The 25,510-nt window shown below is 43.1% G+C and overlaps 1 protein-coding gene across 8 annotated transcripts in view; it reads left to right on the forward strand.

The window, feature by feature from the left end:
- The first annotated feature begins 6,647 nt into the window (after positions 1-6,647).
- Positions 6,648-25,510, forward strand: part of ITSN2 (intersectin 2) — a 135,922-nt gene continuing 117,059 nt past the window's right edge. For 3 of the 8 annotated variants that reach the window (XM_077291505.1, XM_077291511.1, XM_077291512.1), the window contains exon 1: positions 6,984-7,122. The gene's annotated coding sequence lies outside the window, so the exon portion shown is untranslated. Of the gene's footprint in view, positions 6,711-6,893; positions 7,123-7,517; positions 7,654-25,510 lie in introns of those variants that run through there. The other 5 variants (XM_077291509.1, XM_077291513.1, XM_077291508.1 and 2 more) reach the window with 4 other exon arrangements.

Raw genomic sequence — 25,510 nt, forward strand, 5'->3', positions numbered from 1 at the left:
ACTAAGTGACAAGCTGTACACAACAGAAAATAAAGTCCACCATTCTTGAGATCAGAGACGGTTTTTAACAATGAATACCAATCGAAGGAGAAAGAAATGTTAATAAGTCTTATAAAATATACATTTTATTGAAAATATTAAAATAATATGAAAAAATAATAATTCAAATAGATGCAAAGGGCCCAAAATTGGACCACAACCATACATAGATACATATGAAAAAAAATATATGAAAAAAATGCACACAAAAAAACGGATCCAAATGAATCTGTGATCATTTCAATGAGAGTGGTATTCACAATAACGACAAGCAAAATACTTATGTCAAGTGATGCACCTAAATAAGAATAAGCCCCTACGCGCGTTTCACCAAAGCTTTGTCAGGGTTTTTAACAATAAGTAAAGTGTAAAGTGGCTTGTTTTTACTTTTTTTTCCAGAATTTATGAAAACAAGAAAGTTATTTTAGGGACTGTAATTTTGGTCTGACTGGAAAATCAGACAACCTGAAACCAATGTTATTCAATGGATTTTTTTCACTGACAGAATCTGCATATTAAAAAACCGCAACGTGCACTAGTTTCAGATGAGACGTATAAAATCAAGTCTATGAGTGCACTGTCACGCTGCAGAACAGCAGGTAAATGCAAACGCCACTAGATGGCAGCAGAGTGGAGAGGGCTGAAAACCTGTTCAGAGCAGACCAGCAGAACTGCAGTGAGGCTACCACCAGGTGGCAGCATAATAGTTGAACAAGCCGGGTCGATACCAAAGAGTAGAGTAGTTCCAAGGGGAATCCCAAACACAGAGTCAGAGGAGCGCCAAAAAGGTCAGTAATAGTCCGTAGCAGAAGTACCAGAGGGAAGAGACAAAATCAGGCCAGGGCCAAAGCAGAGTCGAGTACCGCAGAATCCAAACACACAGGGAAACACAAAGTCCGGGCAGGAAGAGAGGAATAAACAGACACGGGCAAAGACAGCTAAACACAGCAGGGCAAATCAGGGTCTCACCACAGCCAGCTACACACGCCGTAGGCAGGAAATATAACTGCCACTGCCTGCAGGATGGAGTGCAGAGAAATAGCAGACCTGACACCGAAATGAGGCAGAGAAAGTTAACACCTGACATGACCAGACCGGGAAAGGAGAGACAAGACCCAAAACAACGGTCTGGATTATGACATGCACAAAAAAAGGGTGCCATCTGCCATTAAAGGATCTGTAAACTAGAGCTATTAATCTGGGAGCATGGTGTGTGAAGAACTGCAGAAACATTTTTTAATACTTTGAAATCTGAAACCAGCATCTCTACTGACCCAAGTGTGATAGCTGGATAGGAATACTGTTATGAACTGGTGGTTTAGGAGCAACATGGGACGAGCTCTGGAGGAGGTGGTACCTGTACTAACCGCAGTTCCTGAGCTTATCACAACACTAGAAGTAGCCGTGGGATGTTCCTGTCACTCCCTAGACACCTCGTCACAGCCGGAGGACTAACTACCCCTAAAGATGGAAACAGGAAAGCTATCTTGCCTCAGAGAAAATCCCCAAAGGAAAGGCAGCCCATCACAATTATTGACTGTGAGTGGAGAGGGAAATGACATACGCAGAATGAAATCAGAATGTAGCAAAGGAGGCCAGTCTAGCTAGATAGATAGAACAGGACAGAATACTGTGCGGTCAGTATAAAAAAAACTAGAAAAATCCACCACAGAGTTTACAAAAATCTCCACACCTGACTAAAGGTGTGGAGGGTAAATCTGCTTCCCAGAGCTTCCAGCTTAACTGAATAAATCCATATTGACAAGCTGGACAAGAAAAAACATAGAAAGAGCTGAAAGATTAAGTCCACAATAAGTGGACAGCAAAAGAACAAGCAAGGACTTATCTTTGCTGAACTGGTCAGAATATCAGGGAAATCCAAGCAGAGATGTGAATCCAACCAGGAACCATTGACAACTGGCCCAGGCTGAAGGATAGAACCAGGCTAAATAGCCGAGCCAGAAAGACGATCAGTGGAAGCAGCTGCTGACTGCTAAATCCAAGGAGCAGCAGTTCCACTCAAAACCACCGGAGGGAGCCCAAGAGCAGAACTCACAAAAGTGCCACTTACAACCACCGGAGGGAGCCCAAGAGCGGAATTCACAACAGAATACATGCTGTCACGCTCAGGTCGGTAGAGCCGACGGCCAGTCCGATAATTGAGTTCTGATCCTCATCTGAGTTATTCGCCGTTTTTCTTTGTAACTTTCACTCCTGATTTTGGCATACAAATATTGATGACAAATTCTGATGTGTGACCAATCCCTTAGGGCTTGTTCACATGACTATACTTTTGGTCCATATGCTGCAAATAATGGACAGCACTCGGAGCCAGTGTTATTTAATTAGGGAATGCAGACGAGTCATTTTTTTTCCTGATCGATTCTGCGTGTGAATAAAAATGCAGCGTGCGCTAGTTTCTGCCGAGTATCAGAGGAAAATTCACCCATTCAAGTCTATGGGTGCAAAAAAAAGGATGACAGACGGGTCCGCGCCTCCGGTCAAAGAGACTCGGAGAATGCGTTTTGTGCCTCAGATTTGGCCATTAAAGTCTATGGTGAACTGTGAGATGAAACACGGGAAACAGGCCTGTGAAGCACAAGTTGAAAAAGTGTCAGTGCTTGTACAGCTGAACAATCGCTTAACCAGACAGAGAAGCAAAGCACGACGTTTTTACCCAAGTGTGGATAGTGTGGAAATGTATGGAGGAGACCTGCTCCTCTGCCCCGACGCGCACTTTTCGCCCAGCTTCTTCGCTATCCACAAACGTCATGCTTTGCTTCTCTGGTTAAACGACTGTTCAGCTGTACAAGCACTGACACTTTTTCAACTTATCTTGGGGGTATAGGATATCTACTCGCCCATATACAACTAATTGATGTTAGCCCCAGGGCCACTGACTCCAAGTAGACCCAGCTGTTATCCACTATGTGTCCTAAGTATATGTGCCTTCATACACTGCCTCCACTACACTAGTGGGCTATGCTAATTATATTGTGTGGTACCTACCTTAGTTCACACTTTATTATTGATACCTGCTTTCTGGCATTTAGTATTTTGCACCAGGCACTTTATAGCTTGTACTGATATTTAATATTTTAGATCTATTTTCTAGCTTGTTTATACAGTTGCCTAACACCATTTATTCCAATTATGACTTTTTTTAAATCATGAAAGCAAGGAAAACATACCAGGCAATAATAGTACAACCATCCAATCATGATATCCAACTGAACATATGAATGGGGGTATCATGAGCCCGTAATGGAATAATATGGAACACACCAATGCTTACAAAGCAAAAAAACACTAAAAGATGGTGCAAAAAATCCAGCAAATAAATCAATTTATTAAATATAAATACAAAAATACAAAAATGACAGGAATTAGACAATAGTGGGTAAAAAATGCTGAAAGACTACATGGAACGCACGGAGTCTAGCCATGGGGGGCGTGCCCCCTGAAGAAGGATCACTCCGAAACGCGCGTCGGGGTGGGTTGGAGCTGGCACGTCCCCTTTGCTACATCATTGGTATGTTCCTTATTTGGGCCACTTCTACCTGACATTTGTGTGTATGGATATTTATATATACACCTTTTTTCCTGTATGTTCATGGTCTATTATATGATTTACTACTATCAGTATTGAACATGCAGGGATATAATTATTGCTTGCACTATCTAATGTCTAGTGATTAAGTGCATGCTTTGGGGATCATGGCTAGACTCCGTGCGTTCCATGTAGTCTTTCGGCATTTTTTACCCACTATTGTCTAATTCCTATCATTTTTGTATTTTTGTATTTATACTTAATAAATTGATTTGCTGGATTTTTTGCACCATCTTTTAGTTGTTTTTTTTTTTTAATCATGTGGAGTCCTACGTCCCTCTCTTTTCTTGTACCTTTCTTTAATTTTAATGTTATTTTATCAGGTCATTAATATAATAATTATTTTAAAACTTATTCTATTTGAGAACTTCTCTTTACCTATGGTTAAACCTGCACCTAGGTAATTAGGTAATATAAGCTATTTTTTGTTCATCATATTTTGAGAGCCCACAATGTTTCGGAATACAGAGCTGTCATTTTTGTTTACGTGTGAGGAGGGGGGTAATAACCTGTAGTTAATTTGTGCCTTAGGACGGTGGTTATAATGATAACTGTGGCATTTATGTAGTTTTTTTTTTTTTACCAATAAATCATTATTTTATTAACATTTTTTATAACTTTTTTTTTATTTTTACAATATTTATTATTCCCCCAGGAGGCCTGAATCTGTGATCTTTGGCTACTTTCACACATCAGGTTTTCAGTGTCAGGCTAAATCCGGCTAATTTTCAAAAAACCGAATCAGGCGAATGTTGTCGCCGGATCCAGTTTTTTTCCCATAGACTTGTATTAGTGCTGGATTGCACCGGATGACATTGCATTTCGTCCGGTTTTTGCCGGATCCGGCAAATCTGCCGCTTCCAGTTTCTTGAAAAAACATCCATTGCAACATTTTTTGTCTCCGGCGAAAAAGCCTGAAGCGCCGGATCCGGCTAGAATGGAAGCCTATGGGAGCCAGAAGGTGTCGGATCCGGCGGCCTGATCCGGTTTTTTAAACTGAGCATGCTCCAAATTTTTTATTTATCCAATAATCTAGATAGGCTAGCCGGATCCGTAAAAAAACCGGATCCATCGCATCAGTTTTTCACAATCTGGCCCGAAGCCACGTTTTTCCAACATTCGCCGGATTTAGCCTGACACTGAAAACCTGATGTGTGAAAGTAGCCAAAGGATGGCATCAATATTACACTGCAGTGACTGCACTACTAATGTATTGCAGAGCGGCCGGTCATTGTTTGGCCGGGTTCACACAACTGGTTTTGGAAATCGGACTGTGAGCAGGTTCTTGTGCTCGTCCGTGATGTACACGAATGCAGGCGCTGCCCTCACATTACGTGCATTATCCTGGTCCATAAAACTAATGTGAATACTGCATGCTGTGATCTTTTTTCTACACAGATCATTGGTCCACAAGTAGAATTGGCCGTGTACACTCACTATAATAGACCCATTATGCACAAGGATCCATTCTATGCTTGTCTGAAAGAGCCCTTTGCCTGACAGGCGGCCAATGTATCCCCATCTCCAGCAGGATCGTACAGGCTATAGCATATGTCAGACCTGTAGGCCATTGTTAGGCCTCTGGTTGCCAGAATAACCCATCAGTACCCCATGATAGGACTGTGGGGGTGCTGATGACCTGACAGGAGGAGCAATCTCCCTCTATTAAACTCCTGACATGCTGCTGTCTCTATTGACTGCGTTCAGAGTTAGGTCCAGTCCCGGGACACAGCTGAATCCCGCTGAGGATGGTCCCGTCACAGCCCCTGTGCCGTCCCGGTGATGTAACTGTACGTCCCCAATGTATTAAGTAACAGCACATGACAACGTACAGCTATGTCCTAATGTGGGAAAGGGTTAAACAGCGAAGACGGGACCATTACAGGTGATAAGTCACCAATGATTGGGTGTCAGAGCACGGGGACCCTCACAGATTGGCAGAACTTTTATGCTTGTTACAAAATGGGGGTGCTGAAAAATTTCACCGCAGGGCTCGGCAGCCCCAGAGGGAATGAATGGACCCACACCAGCCGGCAGACCCCCACCAATCCTATGGGACTGGTGATAAAGGGGTCGTCAGGTGACATATGCCACAAGTCCGCCCTGTGCACCGACACTCCCTGCACCAGCATTACTTATATCAGGATGATGTGATATTACCCTCTCCTAGTCACAGACACGCGTGATCATTTTTTTGTACTATTACACGTTCTCTGCAGCGTTTTTCCTTGTCGGGTACGCCTGGTCATCTCCATGTGATAGTGAGCTGCGGTTCATGAAGAATTGCATATTACTAGTTGTGTTCTTGTGGGGTTTTTTTGCCCGTGATCAGTAGTATCCCAGTTTTGACATCGATTTGTGAACAGAGCCTTGGTTAATGGCGACACGCACGATGCACCGAGGGGATTGCGGTGTCGTACTGTGACGTCGGATCTGGTTACTTCCTGAGGTGACACATCGCGTCCTGTCACCTGAAGGAGCTGCCAATGCTCCTGACTTTGTCGCACGAGATTCATGGTCGCATGCGACTGTGGCGGCCATTTTGGACGCGGAGCAGCAAGGTCTGGAAGGATGGAGCCGGCGGTAACGACATCGCATGCAATCACCGGCACTAGGGGCCACACTGGGTGCAAAAACATCCCCAAACTGTTGGACTTTATTGTCACAAATGTGACTTTCCTCGAAGTGTCATGGTAAGTCACGTACGTCTGTGATTCGTGCATTTATACCTCTATTAGCCTTTATTTGTCATTTCTGCAATGAGCAATTACAAAAAATGTCTTTATCTACTATTTCCTTCTGACTAAAATCTAACATGTAAGTCTCTGTGTAAACCACTGACTGTCTTGTAGTTATATCTTATAATTATACAACTGTCTCCCTCCCTCTCTGACAGCAAAATGGGGCCCAGCCGCCCTATTTATACCGCCTCCCCTTCCCACAATGCACCCTGTCCTCGAGTGTAGGCGGAGCACGCGAATATGGCCGCCAAGCTCCTGGGAGGAGTAGGAGGAGCTTAAGGAGTACTGGGCGGAGCTTGGAGCGACCGAGCTAACGGGAGGTAAACCCCCTGCTTACGTATAATAATAATAATAATAATAATAATAAGAGCAACGCATCGGTTTTATTGACTTTTGTAGTGGGCTACAGGGACATAGCCGGTGCCAGACTATAGGGGGCGCCTTTGATTCTTTCCGCCCTCTGAACCTGTTGCCCAAGTAAAAAATTCTCACGCCTCCCGCCCGCACAATTATTCTCACAGTGCCTATCCGTGAACCTTCAGATCAATACTGCACCTGCCCGCGCCCGCCCGCCTCCTCTGTCAGCGCAGCACCTTGCCATTGGGCCGCGGTGACGAGTGCGCGCTCGGAGCTGGTTTGTCCTGTGGGGCTTGCTGTAGTCGGAGGTAGAGACGGGGCACGGAGAGACAGGCAGCGGCAGGAAGAGAAGCGGAGGGACGGCGGCGGCCGGAGGTCAGTGCTGGGGGAGCGGGCGACATGTACGGGCGACATGTCCGGGCTCCGGGCCGGGGACGGGTCACACGTATGTGCGCGGTGTGACAGCAGCTGACATGTTGCGTGCGCGGAGTAAACGCCTAATGTGCACGGGGGCGGACATGTTCTGTGCTCTCACATTTACAGGACGGTTTTATTTTTTTTTTTCTCGTTAAATATAAGGATTTGGAGATAAAAATTAATTTTTTGCATGTTGGTTTTATTAAGAATGTTGCTTCATTTTGGGTCGTACAGCAGAAAAAGACCTAAAAGTCTGAGAGTCCGAGCTCACTGACGGGCGCAGCGTTGGCTCATTGTGCGGCCAGCAATGGAAATACATATTACTGTGCAAAACTGTCAGCAGATAAAGAGGCGGTGACGTCTGTGATCAGACGGTGCTATCTGTGTGCTCGGGACATATGGTGAGCGATGGCCGACGGACGGACGTGTGCGCCGAACCCGGAGTATACAGCAAGAGGGATATAGACACTTCCCAATCCACAGCATCTGGTAATTTGGCATTTCCTAGTCCGCAGCGTCTGGTAATTTGGCTCTTCCTAGTCTGCAGCGTCTGGTAATTTGGCTCTTCCTAGTCCGCAGCGTCTGGTAATTTGGCTCTTCCTAGTCTGCAGCGTCTGGTAATTTGGCATTTCCTAGTCCGCAGCGTCTGGTAATTTGGCTCTTCCTAGTCTGCAGCGTCTGGTAATTTGGCTCTTCCTAGTCTGCAGCGTCTGGTAATTTGGCTCTTCCTAGTCTGCAGCGTCTGGTAATTTGGCATTTCCTAGTCCGCAGCGTCTGGTAATTTGGCACTTCCTAGTCTGCAGCGTCTGGTAATTTGGCATTTCCTAGTCCGCAGCGTCTGGTAATTTGGCATTTCCTAGTCCGCAGCGTCTGGTAATTTGGCATTTCCTAGTCTGCAGCGTCTGGTAATTTGGCATTTCCTAGTCCGCAGCGTCTGGTAATTTGGCTCTTCCTAGTCCGCAGCGTCTGGTAATTTGGCATTTCCTAGTCCGCAGCGTCTGGTAATTTGGCTCTTCCTAGTCTGCAGCGTCTGGTAATTTGGCATTTCCTAGTCCGCAGCGTCTGGTAATTTGGCACTTCCTACTCCGCAGCGTCTGGTAATTTGGCACTTCCTAGTCCGCAGCGTCTGGTAATTTGGCTCTTCCTAGTCCGCAGCGTCTGGTAATTTGGCATTTCCTAGTCCGCAGCGTCTGGTAATTTGGCTCTTCCTAGTCCGCAGCGTCTGGTAATTTGGCACTTCCTACTCCGCAGCGTCTGGTAATTTGGCACTTCCTAGTCCGCAGCGTCTGGTAATTTGGCTCTTCCTAGTCCGCAGCGTCTGGTAATTTGGCATTTCCTAGTCCGCAGCGTCTGGTAATTTGGCATTTCCTACTCCGCAGCGTCTGGTAATTTGGCTCTTCCTAGTCCACAGCGTCTGGTAATTTGTCATTTCCTAGTCCGCAGCGTCTGGTAATTTGGCATTTCCTAGTCTGCAGCGTCTGGTAATTTGGCATTTCCTAGTCTGCAGCGTCTGGTAATTTGGCATTTCCTAGTCCGCAGCGTCTGGTAATTTGGCTCTTCCTAGTCCGCAGCGTCTGGTAATTTGGCATTTCCTAGTCCGCAGCGTCTGGTAATTTGGCATTTCCTAGTCCGCAGCGTCTGGTAATTTGGCTCTTCCTAGTCCGCAGCGTCTGGTAATTTTGGCATTTCCTAGTCCGCAGCGTCTGGTAATTTGGCATTTCCTAGTCCGCAGCGTCTGGTAATTTGGCTCTTCCTAGTCCGCAGCGTCTGGTAATTTGGCATTTCCTAGTCCGCAGCGTCTGGTAATTTGGCACTTCCTACTCCGCAGCGTCTGGTAATTTGGCACTTCCTAGTCCGCAGCGTCTGGTAATTTGGCTCTTCCTAGTCCGCAGCGTCTGGTAATTTGGCATTTCCTAGTCCGCAGCGTCTGGTAATTTGGCTCTTCCTAGTCCGCAGCGTCTGGTAATTTGGCACTTCCTACTCCGCAGCGTCTGGTAATTTGGCACTTCCTAGTCCGCAGCGTCTGGTAATTTGGCTCTTCCTAGTCCGCAGCGTCTGGTAATTTGGCATTTCCTAGTCCGCAGCATCTGGTAATTTGGCATTTCCTACTCCGCAGCGTCTGGTAATTTGGCATTTCCTAGTGTGCAGCGTCTGGTAATTTGGCACTTCCTAGTCCGCCGCGTCAGGTAATTTGGCTCTTCCTAGTCTGCAGCGTCTGGTAATTTGGCATTTCCTAGTCCGCAGCGTCTGGTAATTTGGCTCTTCCTAGTCCGCAGCGTCTGGTAATTTGGCTCTTCCTAGTCTGCAGCGTCTGGCAATTTGGCATTTCCTAGTCCGCAGCATCTGGTAATTTGGCATTTCCTAGTCCGCAGCGTCTGGTAATTTGGCATTTCCTAGTCCGCAGCGTCTGGTAATTTGGCACTTCCTAGTCCGCAGCGTCTGGTAATTTGGCATTTCCTAGTCCGCAGCGTCTGGTAATTTGGCACTTCCTAGTCCGCAGCGTCTGGTAATTTGGCTCTTCCTAGTCCGCAGCGTCTGGTAATTTGGCTCTTCCTAGTCCGCAGCGTCTGGTAATTTGGCATTTCCTAGTCCGCAGCGTCTGGTAATTTGGCACTTCCTAGTCCGCAGCATCTGGTAATTTGGCATTTCCTAGTCCGCAGCGTCTGGTAATTTGGCATTTTTTAGTCCGCCGCGTCTGGTAATTTGGCTCTTCCTAGTCCGCCGCGTCAGGTAATTTGGCTCTTCCTAGTCTGCAGTGTCTGGTAATTTGGCATTTCCTAGTCCGCAGCGTCTGGTAATTTGGCATTTCCTAGTCTGCAGCGTCTGGTAATTTGGCTCTTCCTAGTCTGCAGCGTCTGGTAATTTGGCATTTCCTAGTCCGCAGCGTCTGGTAATTTGGCATTTCCTAGTCCGCAGCGTCTGGTAATTTGGCATTTCCTAGTCCGCAGCGTCTGGTAATTTGGCTCTTCCTAGTCTGCAGCGTCTGGTAATTTGGCATTTCCTAGTCCGCAGCGTCTGGTAATTTGGCATTTCCTAGTCTGCAGCGTCTGGTAATTTGGCTCTTCCTAGTCCGCAGCGTCTGGTAATTTGGCACTTCCTAGTCCGCAGCGTCTGGTAATTTGGCACTTCCTAGTCCGCAGCGTCTGGTAATTTGGCATTTCCCAGTCCACAGCATGTGTAATTTTGGCATTTCCCAGACCGCAGCGTTATTTAATTTATTTTTTTTACCCCGAACCAATGACACCCTTTAGCCTTAAAGGGGTAGTCCAGGCTAAGTAGAATTTTTGCCTAAGTTCTGGAGTTCTTTAATAATGACAAACTTTCCTTATTCACCAGCAGACACAACCCCTGGATTGCTGCACAGGCGAGTGATGACCTCACCGGTCACCGGTCACAGGAGCATGCGGCTGTGATTGTCAGTGACTTGACTGCTGCAGCCAATCACAGGCCACGCAGGTCTCCTGACAGGTGACCGGTCATAGAAATTGAATTTAGGTCTGAACCCAGCGATACCAGGGAAAGGTATGATGACCCGGCATCCTTGTAGTAGTAAAAAAACAAAACAAAGAAGAAAACCGACCGTGAGGTCAAAATAAATAAAATAAAAATAGATATAGAAAAAATTGTTGCGGATAAAATACCTTTATTAATCGTGATAAATAGTATTTTATTCGCAACTATTTTTTCTCTATATATTTTTATTGATTTTGACCTCCCGTTCGGATTTTTATACTAATTTCCGAATGGTCTTCCATTCTTTCCTATACAACAGGTGTTAAACACGTTCGGTGTATAGAAGTGCCACATTTTTCTTGTGACCTTGTGTCAAACATCTATTGTTGTGTTCAGTCCTTGTAGTAGTGTGTGTCCGATGTGACGGCGTGCGAGGGGCGTCCGGCGGGTGGAGCTGCAGTGAAGTATTGCGGCAGCCCGGTTCCTCCAGGTTAGTACGGGCGTGTACAGACTATGTGCTAATTAGGACACGTGTGAATCATAGGGAATTTCTCTTAAAGTCAGAGAGAGGGTGTATCTGTAGCTACCGAAAATAAGCCAGAAATGTGCCAGCAACATGATAAATTGTGACCGTCAGGAGGAGGACCTGGTGCCCGGTGTCTGCGGGAAGAGGGTTACCTGGTGCCCGGTGTCTGCGGGAAGAGGGTTACCTGGTGCCCGGTGTCTGCGGGAAGAGGGTTACCTGGTGCCCGGATGGTGACTGGGAAGCGGGTGGGACCTGGTGCCTGGTGGCATCTGGACCTCATAGTGAACCTGGTGCGCTGGTGGCGGCAAGAAGGGGTTGTTGGGAAGGGGGGGACCTGGTGCGCTGGTGGCGGCAAAAGGGGGTTGCTGGCGCCCTCACGAGATAGGGGACCACTGATTGTGCAGTGGCGGGCTTTAGATCCCTCACCAATCTGCTCAATAACATATCTTAGAGACAGGTCATCAGTGTAGTCCTGGACGCTCCCTTTAAGTCCAATAACTCCCTGATTGGCCATAGAGAATGTGGAGGGGCGACCAGTGTGAAGCTGTTGGCCTCTCTCTGGTTGTTTCTTCCCCTGCATCATCGCAGCATTGGCCGGACCCCGGCTTATCTGTGGGGGGTCTGCCTGCTGGCGCTGCACTGTGACACATCTGTCCTGATGGTGATGACATTGGTCCTGCAGTTCTCCCCTGATCTGACTTCTCAGGAGGGTATCGGGCCTTGGTTATTAGGGGCTGCTCGGCCAGGATACCACTACTCCTTTAGGCGGCAGTCACATTGTGTTTTTTTTTTTTTTTCGGCATTCATGACCCCAAACAACTTCTTACCACGATTGCAACAAAGTAACTGAAGCGTGACTGCTATGTCTGTGTCATTGGGACTCCACCACTACAAATAATGACCAAGTCCTGCAGGGAAACACCGGGGTCACCGTATGAGAACTGTTAGAACTTAGTTTTATTTTTTTATTAATTATTTTTTTTTTTTTAAAGAGCCAAAAAAAGGCATAAAAAAAATACAATTTTGTTGTTACTTGAAAATATCTAGAGCATAAATAAAACGTCTTCTGTATCAAGAGACTCGGCAATAATGCCATAACCAGAGCAGACCGGTGTTAGGTATTTTGCCGCAGCGGGGTTTTTTTTTTTTTGCACATGGGGGAACGCGGCCTCGGGGATCCTGTTTCAACCAAGGAAAGAATTTGTGTCCCTCTCCATCGCTAGTATTGGTAATGAAAGGGTTACTTGCACATTGCTAAATGCAGGATCTGTTTTTCAGGTTGGAATTGCAAATAAGGGGCATTAGTGGGCTGTAAGGGGAGCGGGCGTTCCTATGAGACCCCTAGTTATAGCGGGTTACATATGGAGATGACGGCTGCAGACATTTTCTTTCTGTCACCGATGTTTTTCTGGGATTTAGGTAATGAAAAAAAAAAAGAGATATCCTGCAAAATGTATTCTAGTGGGGGTCCACACTGACAGCCCCCCAGAAATCACAAAGCCCCTTTATGGCGCATGGTGACCCCATTCTAGCGAGATTATATACGTGTATTACAGCACATGGCCCGGCTTCACCTTTGGGATCTACGGAGAAAAGAATTGTATCTATAACTGGTCACTTTAATGACCGATGACCCTCCGTAATGTGTTTAGAGGGGTCTTTCCTGGGGGTGCTGTTTACGGACAGGTCCACTTGTGGTTGTGCCTTACACGTGGGCGCCATTATTGTTTCTGCTCCACTTGCAGCTGTCTCTGTGTACCAGCACCACAAGTCGTGTTATTAAAGTCTCCGGAGAGCACGGCATTTATTCCCCGCGGTGCGGATGATATCGGCTGACTCATCGCAGCTTCTTATTGTTCGGAGGAGCTGGGGCGTCCCAGAAAATGTAAACAAATGCATTCCAATCTTCATATCGTCCACCATTGACACCACCTACATACGAGTGGGAATGGTTTCCAGTAGGGCAGGAGAATCTTTTTAGTTTTATTTTTTTTTGCTTGTTTTTTTTATTTTATTTTTTATTTTAAGAATTTTTATTTTTGTTTTTGCTGATATTTCTTTTACATTATTTAGAAATTCTTAAAGACATTTATCTTTTTGCAAAGAATAATTTTAAAGAGGTTTTCCCGGACTTTTTAATACTGTTGAGTTGACTTAAAGGGGTTGCCCATTACTCAAAATATTTTTTTTAAATGGGCCCATGATGGTGCTAGAATAATGCACCTACCGGCCCCCCATTACTCCATATAATTGTCCCTGCCAATCTCATGGCCTCTTCCTCTGACTGTTCCTTGTTCTGATGATACCCTGATGCAGCCAATCACTGACTGTGTCACCTCTACGGTCAGTGATTGGCTGCAGTGTTCACATGTTCCTCAGTCAGGAAGCTGAGACTGCTGAGGAATCTGGCAGTGTTAGAGCTGGAGTGGCGAGGCAATTTTGTTTCATTAATATAGGTATTCGTAGTCCTTTCCCAAAGGGGCTGACATGGCCAGTCTGGAGAACCGTGAAGTCTTGTAATGAAGGAGTAGAGGCGTCCGGTTTATGGAGGGATTGGTGGTTCCTCGGTAGCTGTCCCAGTAGGTGGCTCTTGGCGCAGTATACTAGGGGTATTGAGGTTGACTTTTCCCGTTGGGGCTTAGATGGATTTCGCCTTCTTCTAATTGTATATGTACTATTTCCCATAATTAAACTTTTCATCATCGGCCCAAAAATTTTGATCCTACCCAACCCTGGTTCTGTAGTTGAACACCAGCACGTCTGTTTCTGGAAAAGCTGAGTGACGACTGATATGGCCGGTATCGGCGTTGTCCTGTCTAGTTATACAGCGGCACAGCTTTATGATACCAGTCTTATTCTCATATGGAAGATTTACAGGACTCGCAATGTGACAATGCAAAAAAAAACAAAGTATAAAAAAAAACCACATTTTTGTTTGCGTTGTCACATCGTGAGACCTGCAGTATACAGTAGCAAAAGTTTGGGCGCCCCTGGTCAGAATTACTCTTATTGTGAACAGGTAAGCAAGTTGAAGATGACACGATCTCTAAAATGCCTAAAGTTGCAGATGACACCTTTCCTTTGTATTTTATGCAAAAAGAAAGTCATCTTTTACATATTAAAAATTGCAAAAAGGAAAATGGGCCAGTGCAAAGTTAGGACACCCTTGGAGATTTGTATGCTCAGATAACTTTAACTAAAGTTTGACCTTAGTTAGCATGTTAGGGTTATGGCTTGTTCACCATCATCGTTAGGAAAGGCCAGGTGATGCATATTTCCCAGCTTTATCAACACACAACCTCCTCTAACCTTGTGCCAAAAAACAGCAGCCATTAGTTCTTCTAAGCAGCTGCCCAGCACTCTGAGAATGGTGGAGACCCACAAAGAAGGAGAAGGCTATAAGAAGACATCAAAGCATTTTCAAGTTGCCCTTTCCTGAGTTCAAAATGTAATTAACAAATAGCAGTTATCAGGAACAGTGGAGGTCATGATAATGTCTGGAAGACCAAGCAAAATTTCAGTGAGAAATTCTTATAGGATTGCTAGAGAGGCAAAACAGAACCGCTCACCACCCCGCTTGACTGCAAAAGAACTTCAGAAAGATTTCAGACTCTGGAGTTGTGGTACATTGTTCTACTGTTCAGAGACACCTGCACAAATATGGCCTTCATGGAAAGGTTATCAGAAGAAAACCTCTCCTACGTCCTCACCATAAAATTCAGAAGTATGCCTAAGAACAACTAAACAAGCCTGATATATTTTGGAAACAAGTCCTGTGAAGGTTAAAACAGAACTCTTTGGCCACAATGTTCAAAGGTATGTGTGGAGAGAAAAGGGCACAGAACTTCAGAAAAAGAACATCTCGCCAACTATTAAGTATGGGGGTGGATAAGTCATGCTTGGGGTTGTGTTGCTGCCAATGGCACGGGAAACATTACACAGGTAGAGAGAAGAATGGATTCAATAAAATTTCAGCAAATTATTGATGCAAACATAACACCATCTGTAAAAAAGCTGAAGGTGAAAAGAGGATGGCTTCTACAAATGGAGAATGGTCCCAAACACACGTCAAAATCCACAATAGACGACCTCAAAAGGTGCAAGCTGAAGGTTTTACAATGGCCCTCACAGTCCCGTGATCTCAACATCATTGAAAATCTGTAGCTAGATCTCAAAATAACAGGACTACCCAGAAATCTCACAGAACTGGAAGAATTCTCCAAGGAAGAATGGATGTGAATCCCTCAAACAAGAATTGAAAGATACTTGCAAAAAGGGGGTGCTACTAGGTACTAGCCATGAAGGGCGCCCAAACTTATTTGCATCGGTCCATTTTCCTTTTTGTAATTTTTAAAAAATGAAGAAAAAAAAAAATAATAAAAATATATAATATAATTTTGTGCTTAAAATACAAAGGAAATGTGTCATCTATAACTTTAGGCCTTTTAGAGATAGCTTCATCTTCAACTTAGCTTCATCTTCAACTTGCTTATCTGTTCACATTAACAGTAATTTTGACCAGGGGTGCCCAAACTTTTACATGCCACTGTGTATACATATATTTACTTTTTTGTGTGTTTATTCACATGGACATTTTTGGAGGAGGTCTTAAGTCAGGTTTTAAATTCAGCACCCTCTTTATTAAAAGAATCCGAAAACTTTTGTTAGTTTTCAGGGATTAGTTGTGGGTCCTACCCTTCAGGGGTTAATGAAAGCTCTGGGCATTGCTTTGCGTTTTGCAGCAGTTTCCTGCACGGTGTGTGGCTCTGGATTGCAGCATCCCCTGTCCCTGTAGTTATCTTCTTCGGACTCCATCCCTGGGCCGGCAGCACAGTCAGCGGCGGGCGAGCTGTGAAGTGTCGCTCTGTACTCTGCACTATTGATGTTTCGGCCACTATGACACTGCACATAAAGCCGCCACTTCCCCCCGCCCTCCCCAAGAATGCAGCCGGCGGCTCTCTGCACAATCATGGGGTGCGCTCAGTCCTGCGCCTGCTGCACTAGTAATGTCCGTGGTTCCCTGTTCTGTTACTGCAGAAGTGCACCCAGTGCCTTTACTGATCGTTTCCTCCTAAAAGTCCCTGAGTTATTCTAAAACCTAATGGGAATCTACATTGCTGATTCCTCTGAGTCCGGGCCATGTACATAAGCCATAAGCTACTGGTAATTATATTTCTTTAATTCTGGCTTTCCATGCATTGATTTCTTTCTGATGCTGGACTTTGTTTCTATATACAGTAGTCAATCTAAGTAAGAAGAGCTGCCGTGTAAAGTATAAGGGGAAAGGCAGCAACCTGAGTGTCTGATGCTGTAGGTAGAATTGGGCAAATAAAATGTATTCTTCATATCAATGAATAGGACGCTGCGGGGCGAGGGTGCTGTGGGGCGAGGGTCCTGTGGGGCGAGGGTGCTGTGGAGTATGGCTGCTGCGGGGACTGTTGCTGTTGGGGAGTAAGGTTTAGAACTGCCCAGCATCTTCTTCCCCAGCCTCTCGGCCGCTGGGTCATCTCCCCACATTACACCCGTCAGATGATTTGTGTTGTAAGGTTGAAGGTAGACATAAGTCCATCGAGTTCAACTTCTAACCCAACAGGTTGATCCATAGGAAGGCAACAACCCCTGATAATATCGCCATATTATGGGAAACGTTCCCTCCCGACTCCACATACGGCAATCAGACTGGTTCCTTGGATCAACTTCCCATCACAGAGTATATTGTCCATAACCGGTAATATTATATTTATCAAGAAAGGCGTCCAGGCCATCATTGTGCTTGTTTAGTAAGTCGAACATTACACCATGTTATGACAGATCGAGAGTCTCACTGCTCGTAGAGTAGAGAATGTGGTCTCGCTGCTCATACTGTAAAGAATCTGTGGTCTTGCTGCTCGTACAGTAGAGAATCCGTGGTCTCACTGCTCGTAGAGTAGAGAATGTGGTCTCGCTGCTCATACTGTAAAGAATCTGTGGTCTTGCTGCTCGTACAGTAGAGAATCCGTGGTCTCGCTGCTCTTACAGTAGAGAATCCGTGGTCTCGCTGCTCGTACAGTAGAGAATCCGTGGTCTTGCTGCTCGTACAGTAGAGAATCCGTGGTCTCGCTGCTTGTACAGTAGAGAATCCGTGGTCTTGCTGCTCGTACAGTAGAGAATCCGTGGTCTCGCTGCTCGTACAGTAGAGAATCCGTGGTCTTGCTGCTCGTACAGTAGAGAATCTGTGGTCTTGCTGCTCGTACAGTAGAGAATCCGTGGTCTTGCTGCTCGTACAGTAGAGAATCCGTGGTCTTGCTGCTCGTAGAGAATCCGTGGTCTTGCTGCTCGTACAGTAGAGAATCCGTGGTCTTGCTGCTCGTACAGTAGAGAATCCGTGGTCTTGCTGCTCTTACAGTAGAGAATCCGTGGTCTCGCTGCTCGTACAGTAGAGAATCCGTGGTCTTGCTGCTCGTACAGTAGAGAATCCGTGGTCTTGCTGCTCTTACAGTAGAGAATCCGTGGTCTCGCTGCTCGTACTGTAAAGAATCCGTGGTCTCGCTGCTCGTACAGTAGAGAATCCGTGGTCTCGCTCGTACAGTAGAGAATCCGTGGTCTCGCTGCTCGTACAGTAGATAATCCGTGGTCTTGCTGCTCGTACAGTAGAGAATCCGTGGTCTTGCTGCTCGTACAGTAGAGAATCCGTGGTCTTGCTGCTCGTACAGTAGAGAATCCGTGGTCTCGCTGCTTGTACAATGAAGAATCCGTGGTCTCGCTGCCCGTACAGTAAAGAATCCGTGGTCCTTGTCCCTAGTGGACCTCCAGCCTAATTTGCATATAGTTTCTAATGCCAGATTTTTCATGACTGGCGCGTCAGATCCCTACACAAAATGGCAAACGCCTGTATAGCGATACCACTACTTGTGCATGTAATAACATGGCGGGTTGCCTTTACGAGAGGACTTGTGTGAACATAGAGTACGTTTTTGTGGTCCCTCTCCTCTCGGACGCCTCCTGTTACATTAGCCGCACTATCACCCCGTGCAGTGTCCTGACGTTTCTGGATACAATGTAGCCATTCATGCAGTTTATACAATATTGTGTTTGTCAACAGTTTTATGATGATTTTGTTAATGAAATAAAGCAAAGACAATTCTGATTTCCCATCTGGAAATGGGATCCGAAAAGGAGGGTGATGGCAGAAACCCTTTACATGCTGGACCATCCACCAACACCGTAATACTGGTTTTATATAACTTTAACGCGCGCCAGAGACCGACCATAGACTGACTGGTCCACACTGGACTCTGCACTGACGTTCTAAGACCTCCCTGCAGGAGCGGTGACCGGGGAGTCCGCCAGCTCTGCACATGCCTAATATTTCATCCCACTTTTAACTGAAGAATTTTTATAATACCCTGAAAATATGTGACTTGTACTGCAGACCCAGACTGTACAGAGCGCATTCACCTGCTGTAATTAATGGAAAAATACATTGTGCCAAGCATGACGCTGACCCCTATGTTCTATGTACTGTTTATCCTGCCTAAGATCAGAAATACTTCTTACTGCCCGACACATAAAGCGCAAGGGATCTCCAGAGAAAATTATCATCTGCAGTCGTGTTACCGATAACAAAACCTCCCAGTGTATGTCCATAATAGAGGCTTTGTGGTGAATGCTAATATGCTTATAGTCGATAGGGGAGAGTATTATAGTAGTTATATTCTTGTACATAGGGGCAGTATTATAGTAGTTATATTCTTGTACATAGGGGCAGTATTATAGTAGTTATATACTTGTACATAGGAGCAGTATTATAGTAGTTATATTCTTGTACATAGGGGCAGTATTATAGTAGTTATATTCTTGTACATAGGGGCGGTATTATAGTAGTTATATTCTTGTACATAGGGGCAGTATTATAGTAGTTATATTCTTGTACATAGGAGCAGTATTATAGTAGTTATATTCTTGTACATAGGGGCAGTATTATAGTAGTTATATTCTTGTACATAGGAGCAGTATTATAGTAGTTATATTCTTGTACATAGGGGCAGTATTATAGTAGTTATATTCTGCTATATAGGGGGCAGTATTATAGTAGTTATATTCTTGTACATAGGGGCAGTATTATAGTAGTTATATTCTTGTACATAGGAGCAGTATTATAGTAGTTATATTCTTGTACATAGGAGCAGTATTATAGTAGTTATATTCTTGTACATAGGAGCAGTATTATAGTAGTTATATTCTTGTACATAGGGGCAGTATTATAGTAGTTATATTCTTGTACATAGGAGCAGTATTATAGTAGTTATATTCTTGTACATAGGGGCAGTATTATAGTAGTTATATTCTGCTATATAGGGGGCAGTATTATAGTAGTTATATTCTTGTACATAGGGGCAGTATTATAGTAGTTATATTCTTGTACATAGGGGCAGTATTATAGTAGTTATATTCTTGTACATAGGGGCAGTATTATAGTAGTTATATTCTTGTACATAGGAGCAGTATTATAGTAGTTATATTCTTGTACATAGGAGCAGTATTATAGTAGTTATATTCTTGTACATAGGAGCAGTATTATAATAGTTATATTCTTGTACATAGGAGCAGTATTATAGTAGTTATATTCTTGTACATAGGGAGCAGTATTATAGTAGTTATATTCTGCTATATAGGGGGCAGTATTATAGTAGTTATATTCTTGTATATAGGGGCAGTATTATAGTAGTTATATTCTTGTACATAGGGACAGTATTATAGTAGATATATTCTTGTACATAGGGGGCAGTATTATAGTAGTTATATTCTGCTATATAGGAGCAGTATTATAGTAGTTATATTCTTGTACACAGGTGCAGTATTATAGTAGTTATATTCCTGTACATAGGGACAGTATTATAGTAGATATATTCTTGTACATAGGGGCAGTATTATAGTAGTTATATTCTTGTACATAGGGGCAGTATTATAGTAGTTATATTCTTGTACATAGGGGCAGTATTATAGTAGTTATATTCTGCTATATAGGGGGCAGTATTATAGTAGTTATATTCTTGTATATAGGGGCAGTATTATAGTAGTTATATTCTTGTACATAGGGGCAGTATTATAGTAGTTATATTCTTGTACATAGGGGCAGTATTATAGTAGTTATATTCTTGTATATAGGGGCAGTATTATAGTAGTTATATTCTTGTACATAGGGGCAGTATTATAGTAGTTATATTCTGCTATATAGGAGCAATATTATAGTAGTTATATTCTTGTACATAGGAGCAGTATTATAGTAGTTATATTCTTGTACATTGGAGCAGTATTATAGTAGTTATATTCTTGTACATAGGGGCAGTATTATAGTAGTTATATTCTGCTATATAGGAGCAGTATTATAGTATATTCTTGTACATAGGAGCAGTATTATAGTAGTTATATTCGTGTACATAGGGGAGAGTATTATAGTAGTTATATTCTTGTATATAGGGGCAGTATTATAGTAGTTATATTCTTGTGTATATAGGGGCAGTATTATAGTAGTTATATTCTTGTACATAAGGGCAGTATTATAGTAGGTATATTCTTCTATATAGGGGCAGTATTATAGTAGTTATATTCTTGTATACAGGGGCAGTATTATAGTAGTTATATTCTTGTACATAAGAGCAGTATTATAGTAGTTATATTCCTGTATATAGGGGCAGTATTATAGTAGTTATATTCTTGTACATAGGGGCAGTATTATAGTAGTTATATTCTTGTATATAGGAGCAGTATTATAGTAGATATATTCTTGTACATAGGAGCAGTATTATAGTAGTTATATTCCTGTATATAGGGGCAGTATTATAGTAGATATATTCTTGTACATAGGAGCAGTATTATAGTAGTTATATTCCTGTATATAGGGGCAGTATTATAGTAGTTATATTCCTGTACATAGGGGCAGTATTATAGTAGTTATATTCTTGTATATAGGAGCAGTATTATAGTAGATATATTCTTGTACATAGGAGCAGTATTATAGTAGTTATATTCCTGTATATAGGGGCAGTATTATAGTAGTTATATTCCTGTACATAGGGGCAGTATTATAGTAGTTATATTCTTGTATATAGGAGCAGTATTATAGTAGTTATATTCCTGTATATAGGAGCAGTATTATAGTAGTTATATTCCTGTATATAGGGGCAGTATTATAGTAGTTATATTCTTGTACATAGGGGCAGTATTATAGTAGTTATATTCTTGTACATAGGAGCAGTATTATAGTAGTTATATTCTTGTACATAGGAGGCAGTATTATAGTAGTTATATTCTTGTACATAGGAGCAGTATTATAGTAGTTATATTCCTGTATATAGGAGCAGTATTATAGTAGTTATATTCCTGTATATATGGGCAGTATTATAGTAGTTATATTCCTGTATATAGGGGCAGTATTATAGTAGTTATATTCTTGTACATAGGAGCAGTATTATAGTAGTTATATTCGTGTACATAGGGGAGAGTATTATAGTAGTTATATTCTTGTACATAGGTGCAGTATTATAGTAGTTATATTCTTGTACATAGGAGCAGTATTATAGTAGTTATATTCGTGTACATAGGGGCAGTATTATAGTAGTTATATTCTTGTATATAGGAGCAGTATTATAGTAGTTATATTCTTGTATACAGGGGCAGTATTATAGTAGTTATATTCTTGTACATAAGGGCAGTATTATAGTAGGTATATTCTTCTATATAGGGGCAGTATTATAGTAGTTATATTCTTGTATATAGGGGCAGTATTATAGTAGTTATATTCTTGTACACAGGTGCAGTATTATAGTAGTTATATTCTTGTACATAGGGGCAGTATTATAGTAGATATATTCTTGTACATAGGGGCAGTATTATAGTAGTTATATTCTTGTACATAGGGGTCAGTATTATAGTAGTTATATTCTTGTACATAGGTGCAGTATTATAGTAGTTATATTCCTGTACATAGGGACAGTATTATAGTAGATATATTCTTGTACATAGGGGCAGTATTATAGTAGTTATATTCTTGTACATAGGGGCAGTATTATAGTAGTTATATTCTGCTATATAGGAGCAGTATTATAGTAGTTATATTCTTGTACATAGGAGCAGTATTATAGTAGTTATATTCTTGTACACAGGTGCAGTATTATAGTAGTTATATTCCTGTACATAGGGACAGTATTATAGTAGATATATTCTTGTACATAGGGGCAGTATTATAGTAGTTATATTCTTGTACATAGGGGCAGTATTATAGTAGTTATATTCTGCTATATAGGAGCAGTATTATAGTAGTTATATTCTTGTACATAGGAGCAGTATTATAGTAGTTATATTCTTGTACATAGGGAGCAGTATAATTATCTACTATATAATTGTCTGAGGGTCACTTCCGTCTGTCTGTCTTTCTGTCACGGATATTCATTGGTTGCGGCCTCTGTCATGGAATCCAAGTCGCTGATTGGTCGTGGCAAAACACCCACGACCATTGCCACGACCAATCAGCGACACGCACAATCCGGAAGAAAATGGCGGCTCCTTACTCCCCGCACTCGGTGCCCGGCGCCCGCTTACTCCCCTCCGGTCACCGCTCACACAGGGTTAATGCCGGCGGTAACGGACCGCGTTATGCCGCGGGTTACGCACTCCGTAACCGCTGGTATTAACCCTGTGTGTCCCCAATTTTTTACTATTGATGCAGCCTATGCGGCATCAATTGTAAAAAAATGTAATGTTAAAAATAATAAAAATAACAAAAAACTGCTATACTCACACTCCGTAGTCCGCCGAGCCGCTCGCGCCGGCCACCATCTTCCGTTCCCAGCGATGCATTGCGAAATTACCCAGAAGACTTAGCGGTCTCGCGAGACTGCTAAGTCATCTGGGTAATTTCGCAATGCATCCTGGGAACGGAAGATTGCGGCCGGCGCGAGCGGCCTGGCGGAGCTTCGGTGGATCCCAAGCGTCGGTAACCGCTTCCTGGATCCAGGCGCCAACGGAAGGTGAGTATATAACTATTTTTTATTGTAATTCTTTTTTTTTTTAACAGGGATATCATGCCCACATTGCTATATACGTGGGCTGCGCAATGTACTGCGTGGGCTGCGCAATGTACTGCATGGGCTGTGCTATACACTACGCATGCATATTCTAGAATACCCGATGCGTTAGAATCGGGCCACCATCTAGTAGTAGTAGTAATCTTGTACATAGGAGCAGTATTATAGTAGTTATATTCTTGTACATAGGGGGCAGTATTATAGTAGCTATATTCTTGTACATAGGGGCAGTATTATAGTAGCTATATTCTTGTACATAGGGGCAGTATTATAGTAGCTATATTTTTGTACATAGGGGCAGTATTATAGTAGCTATATTCTTGTACATAGGGGCAGTATTATAGTAGCTATATTCTTGTACATAGGGGGCAGTATTATAGTAGTTTTATTCTTGTACATATGGAGCAGTATTATAGTAGTTATATTCTTTTACATAGGGGGCAATATTATAGTAGTTTTATTCTTGTATATAGGGGCAGTATTATAGTAGCTATATTCTTGTACATAGGAGCAGTATTATGGTAGTTATATTCTTGTATATAGGATCAGTATTATAGTAGTTATATTCTTGCACATAGGGAGCAGTATTATAGTAGCTATATTCTTGTACATAGGGAGCAGTATTATAGTAGTTATATTCTTGTATATAAGAGCAGTATTATAGTAGTTATATTCTTGTACATAGGGAGCAGTATTATAGTAGTTATATTCTTGTATATAGGGGCAGTATTATAGTAGTTATATTGCTGTACATAGGAGCAGTATTATAGTAGTTATATTCCTGTACATAGGAGCAGTATTACAGTAGTTATATAATTGTACATAGGGGGCAATATTATAGTAGTTTTATTCTTGTACATATGAGCAGTATTATAGTAGTTATATTCGTGTAGAGGGGCAGTATTTCAGTAGGTATACTATCATATTTCTTGGAGATCTGTTTGTACTCTTATATACAGGCATTAAGGGTACTGTCTCACATTGGCACTTTTGTCGCTACGACGGTACGATCCGTGACGTTCCAGCGATATCCATACGATATAGCTGTGTCTGACACGCAGCAGCGATCAGGGACCCTGCTGAGAATCGTACGTCGTAGCAGATCGTTTGGAACTTTATTTCGTCGCTGGATCTCCCGCTGTCATCGCTGGATCGTTGTGTGTGACACCGATCCAACGATGCATTCGCTTGTAACCAGGGTAAACATCGGGTTACTAAGTGCAGGGCCGTGCTTAGTAACCCGATGTTTACCCTGGTTACCATCGTAAATGTATAAAAAACCAAACCGTACATGCTCACATTCCGGTGTCCGTCAGGTCCCTTGCCGTCTGCTTCCTGCTCTGACTGACTGCTGGCCGGAAAGTAAAAGCAGAGCACAGCGGTGACGTCACCGCTGTGCTCTGCTTTCACTTTACGGCCGGCACTCAGTCAGTGCGGGAAGCAGACGGCAAGGGACCTGACGGACACCGGAATGTGAGTATGTACGGTTTGTTTGTTTTTACATTTACGATGGTAACCAGGGTAAACATCGGGTTACTAAGCGCGGCCCTGCGCTTAGTAACCCGATGTTTACCCTGGTTACCCGGGGACTTCGGCATCGTTGGTCGCTGGAGAGCGGTCTGTGTGACAGCTCCCCAGTGACCACACAACGACTTACCAACGATCACGGCCAGGTCGTATCGCTGGTCGTGATCGTTGGTAAATAGTTTTGTGTAACGGTACCCTAACAATAGATGTTCTGCAATGTTATATGTTTGTTTTCTGTACATTTACTTTGTTTCTTTACATTGTTTCTTCTTCAGTCTTCTTATAGACAGAATGTATCTGAGTCAGTAGATAAAGCTGTAGCCAGGGTGGAGTGAGGGAAGACATATGGTTTGTCAGATATCTACCGGTAAATTTGCATTTGTGATTGGCTTATTGCAAAACATATGGACGTTTGTGTTTGGTTTTCTGTGTTCAGCTGCTGCAAAATATCAAAGAGCTGTGCTTTACTATTGGGCCCCTGAGGGAAGTTGCTCTATTGATGGCTGTAGATTTATAGAAATGTCATAGGCAAGTTTCGCTATATATGCACATGTGTGTGTTTGATTTTCTTTTTTGTTTTTTTTAAGAGTTTATGTAGCAGAAAGTTTTTTAATCTTTAGATTTAGAGGTGGATTTGCTCAGCCTGCCAAAAACTCTTCAAAAAATAAATTAAAAAAATTTACGGTAAGTCTGCTTGTGCACAGAGCCTTGGAGACTTTTTATTTCCTGAAGTGTGTGTTTATTTTTTGTAACTTTTTTTTGATTGGTCAGTGCC

The sequence above is a fragment of the Ranitomeya variabilis genome, chromosome 2 (genome assembly GCF_051348905.1).
Source record: "Ranitomeya variabilis isolate aRanVar5 chromosome 2, aRanVar5.hap1, whole genome shotgun sequence".
Taxonomy (NCBI): Eukaryota; Metazoa; Chordata; class Amphibia; order Anura; family Dendrobatidae; genus Ranitomeya; species Ranitomeya variabilis.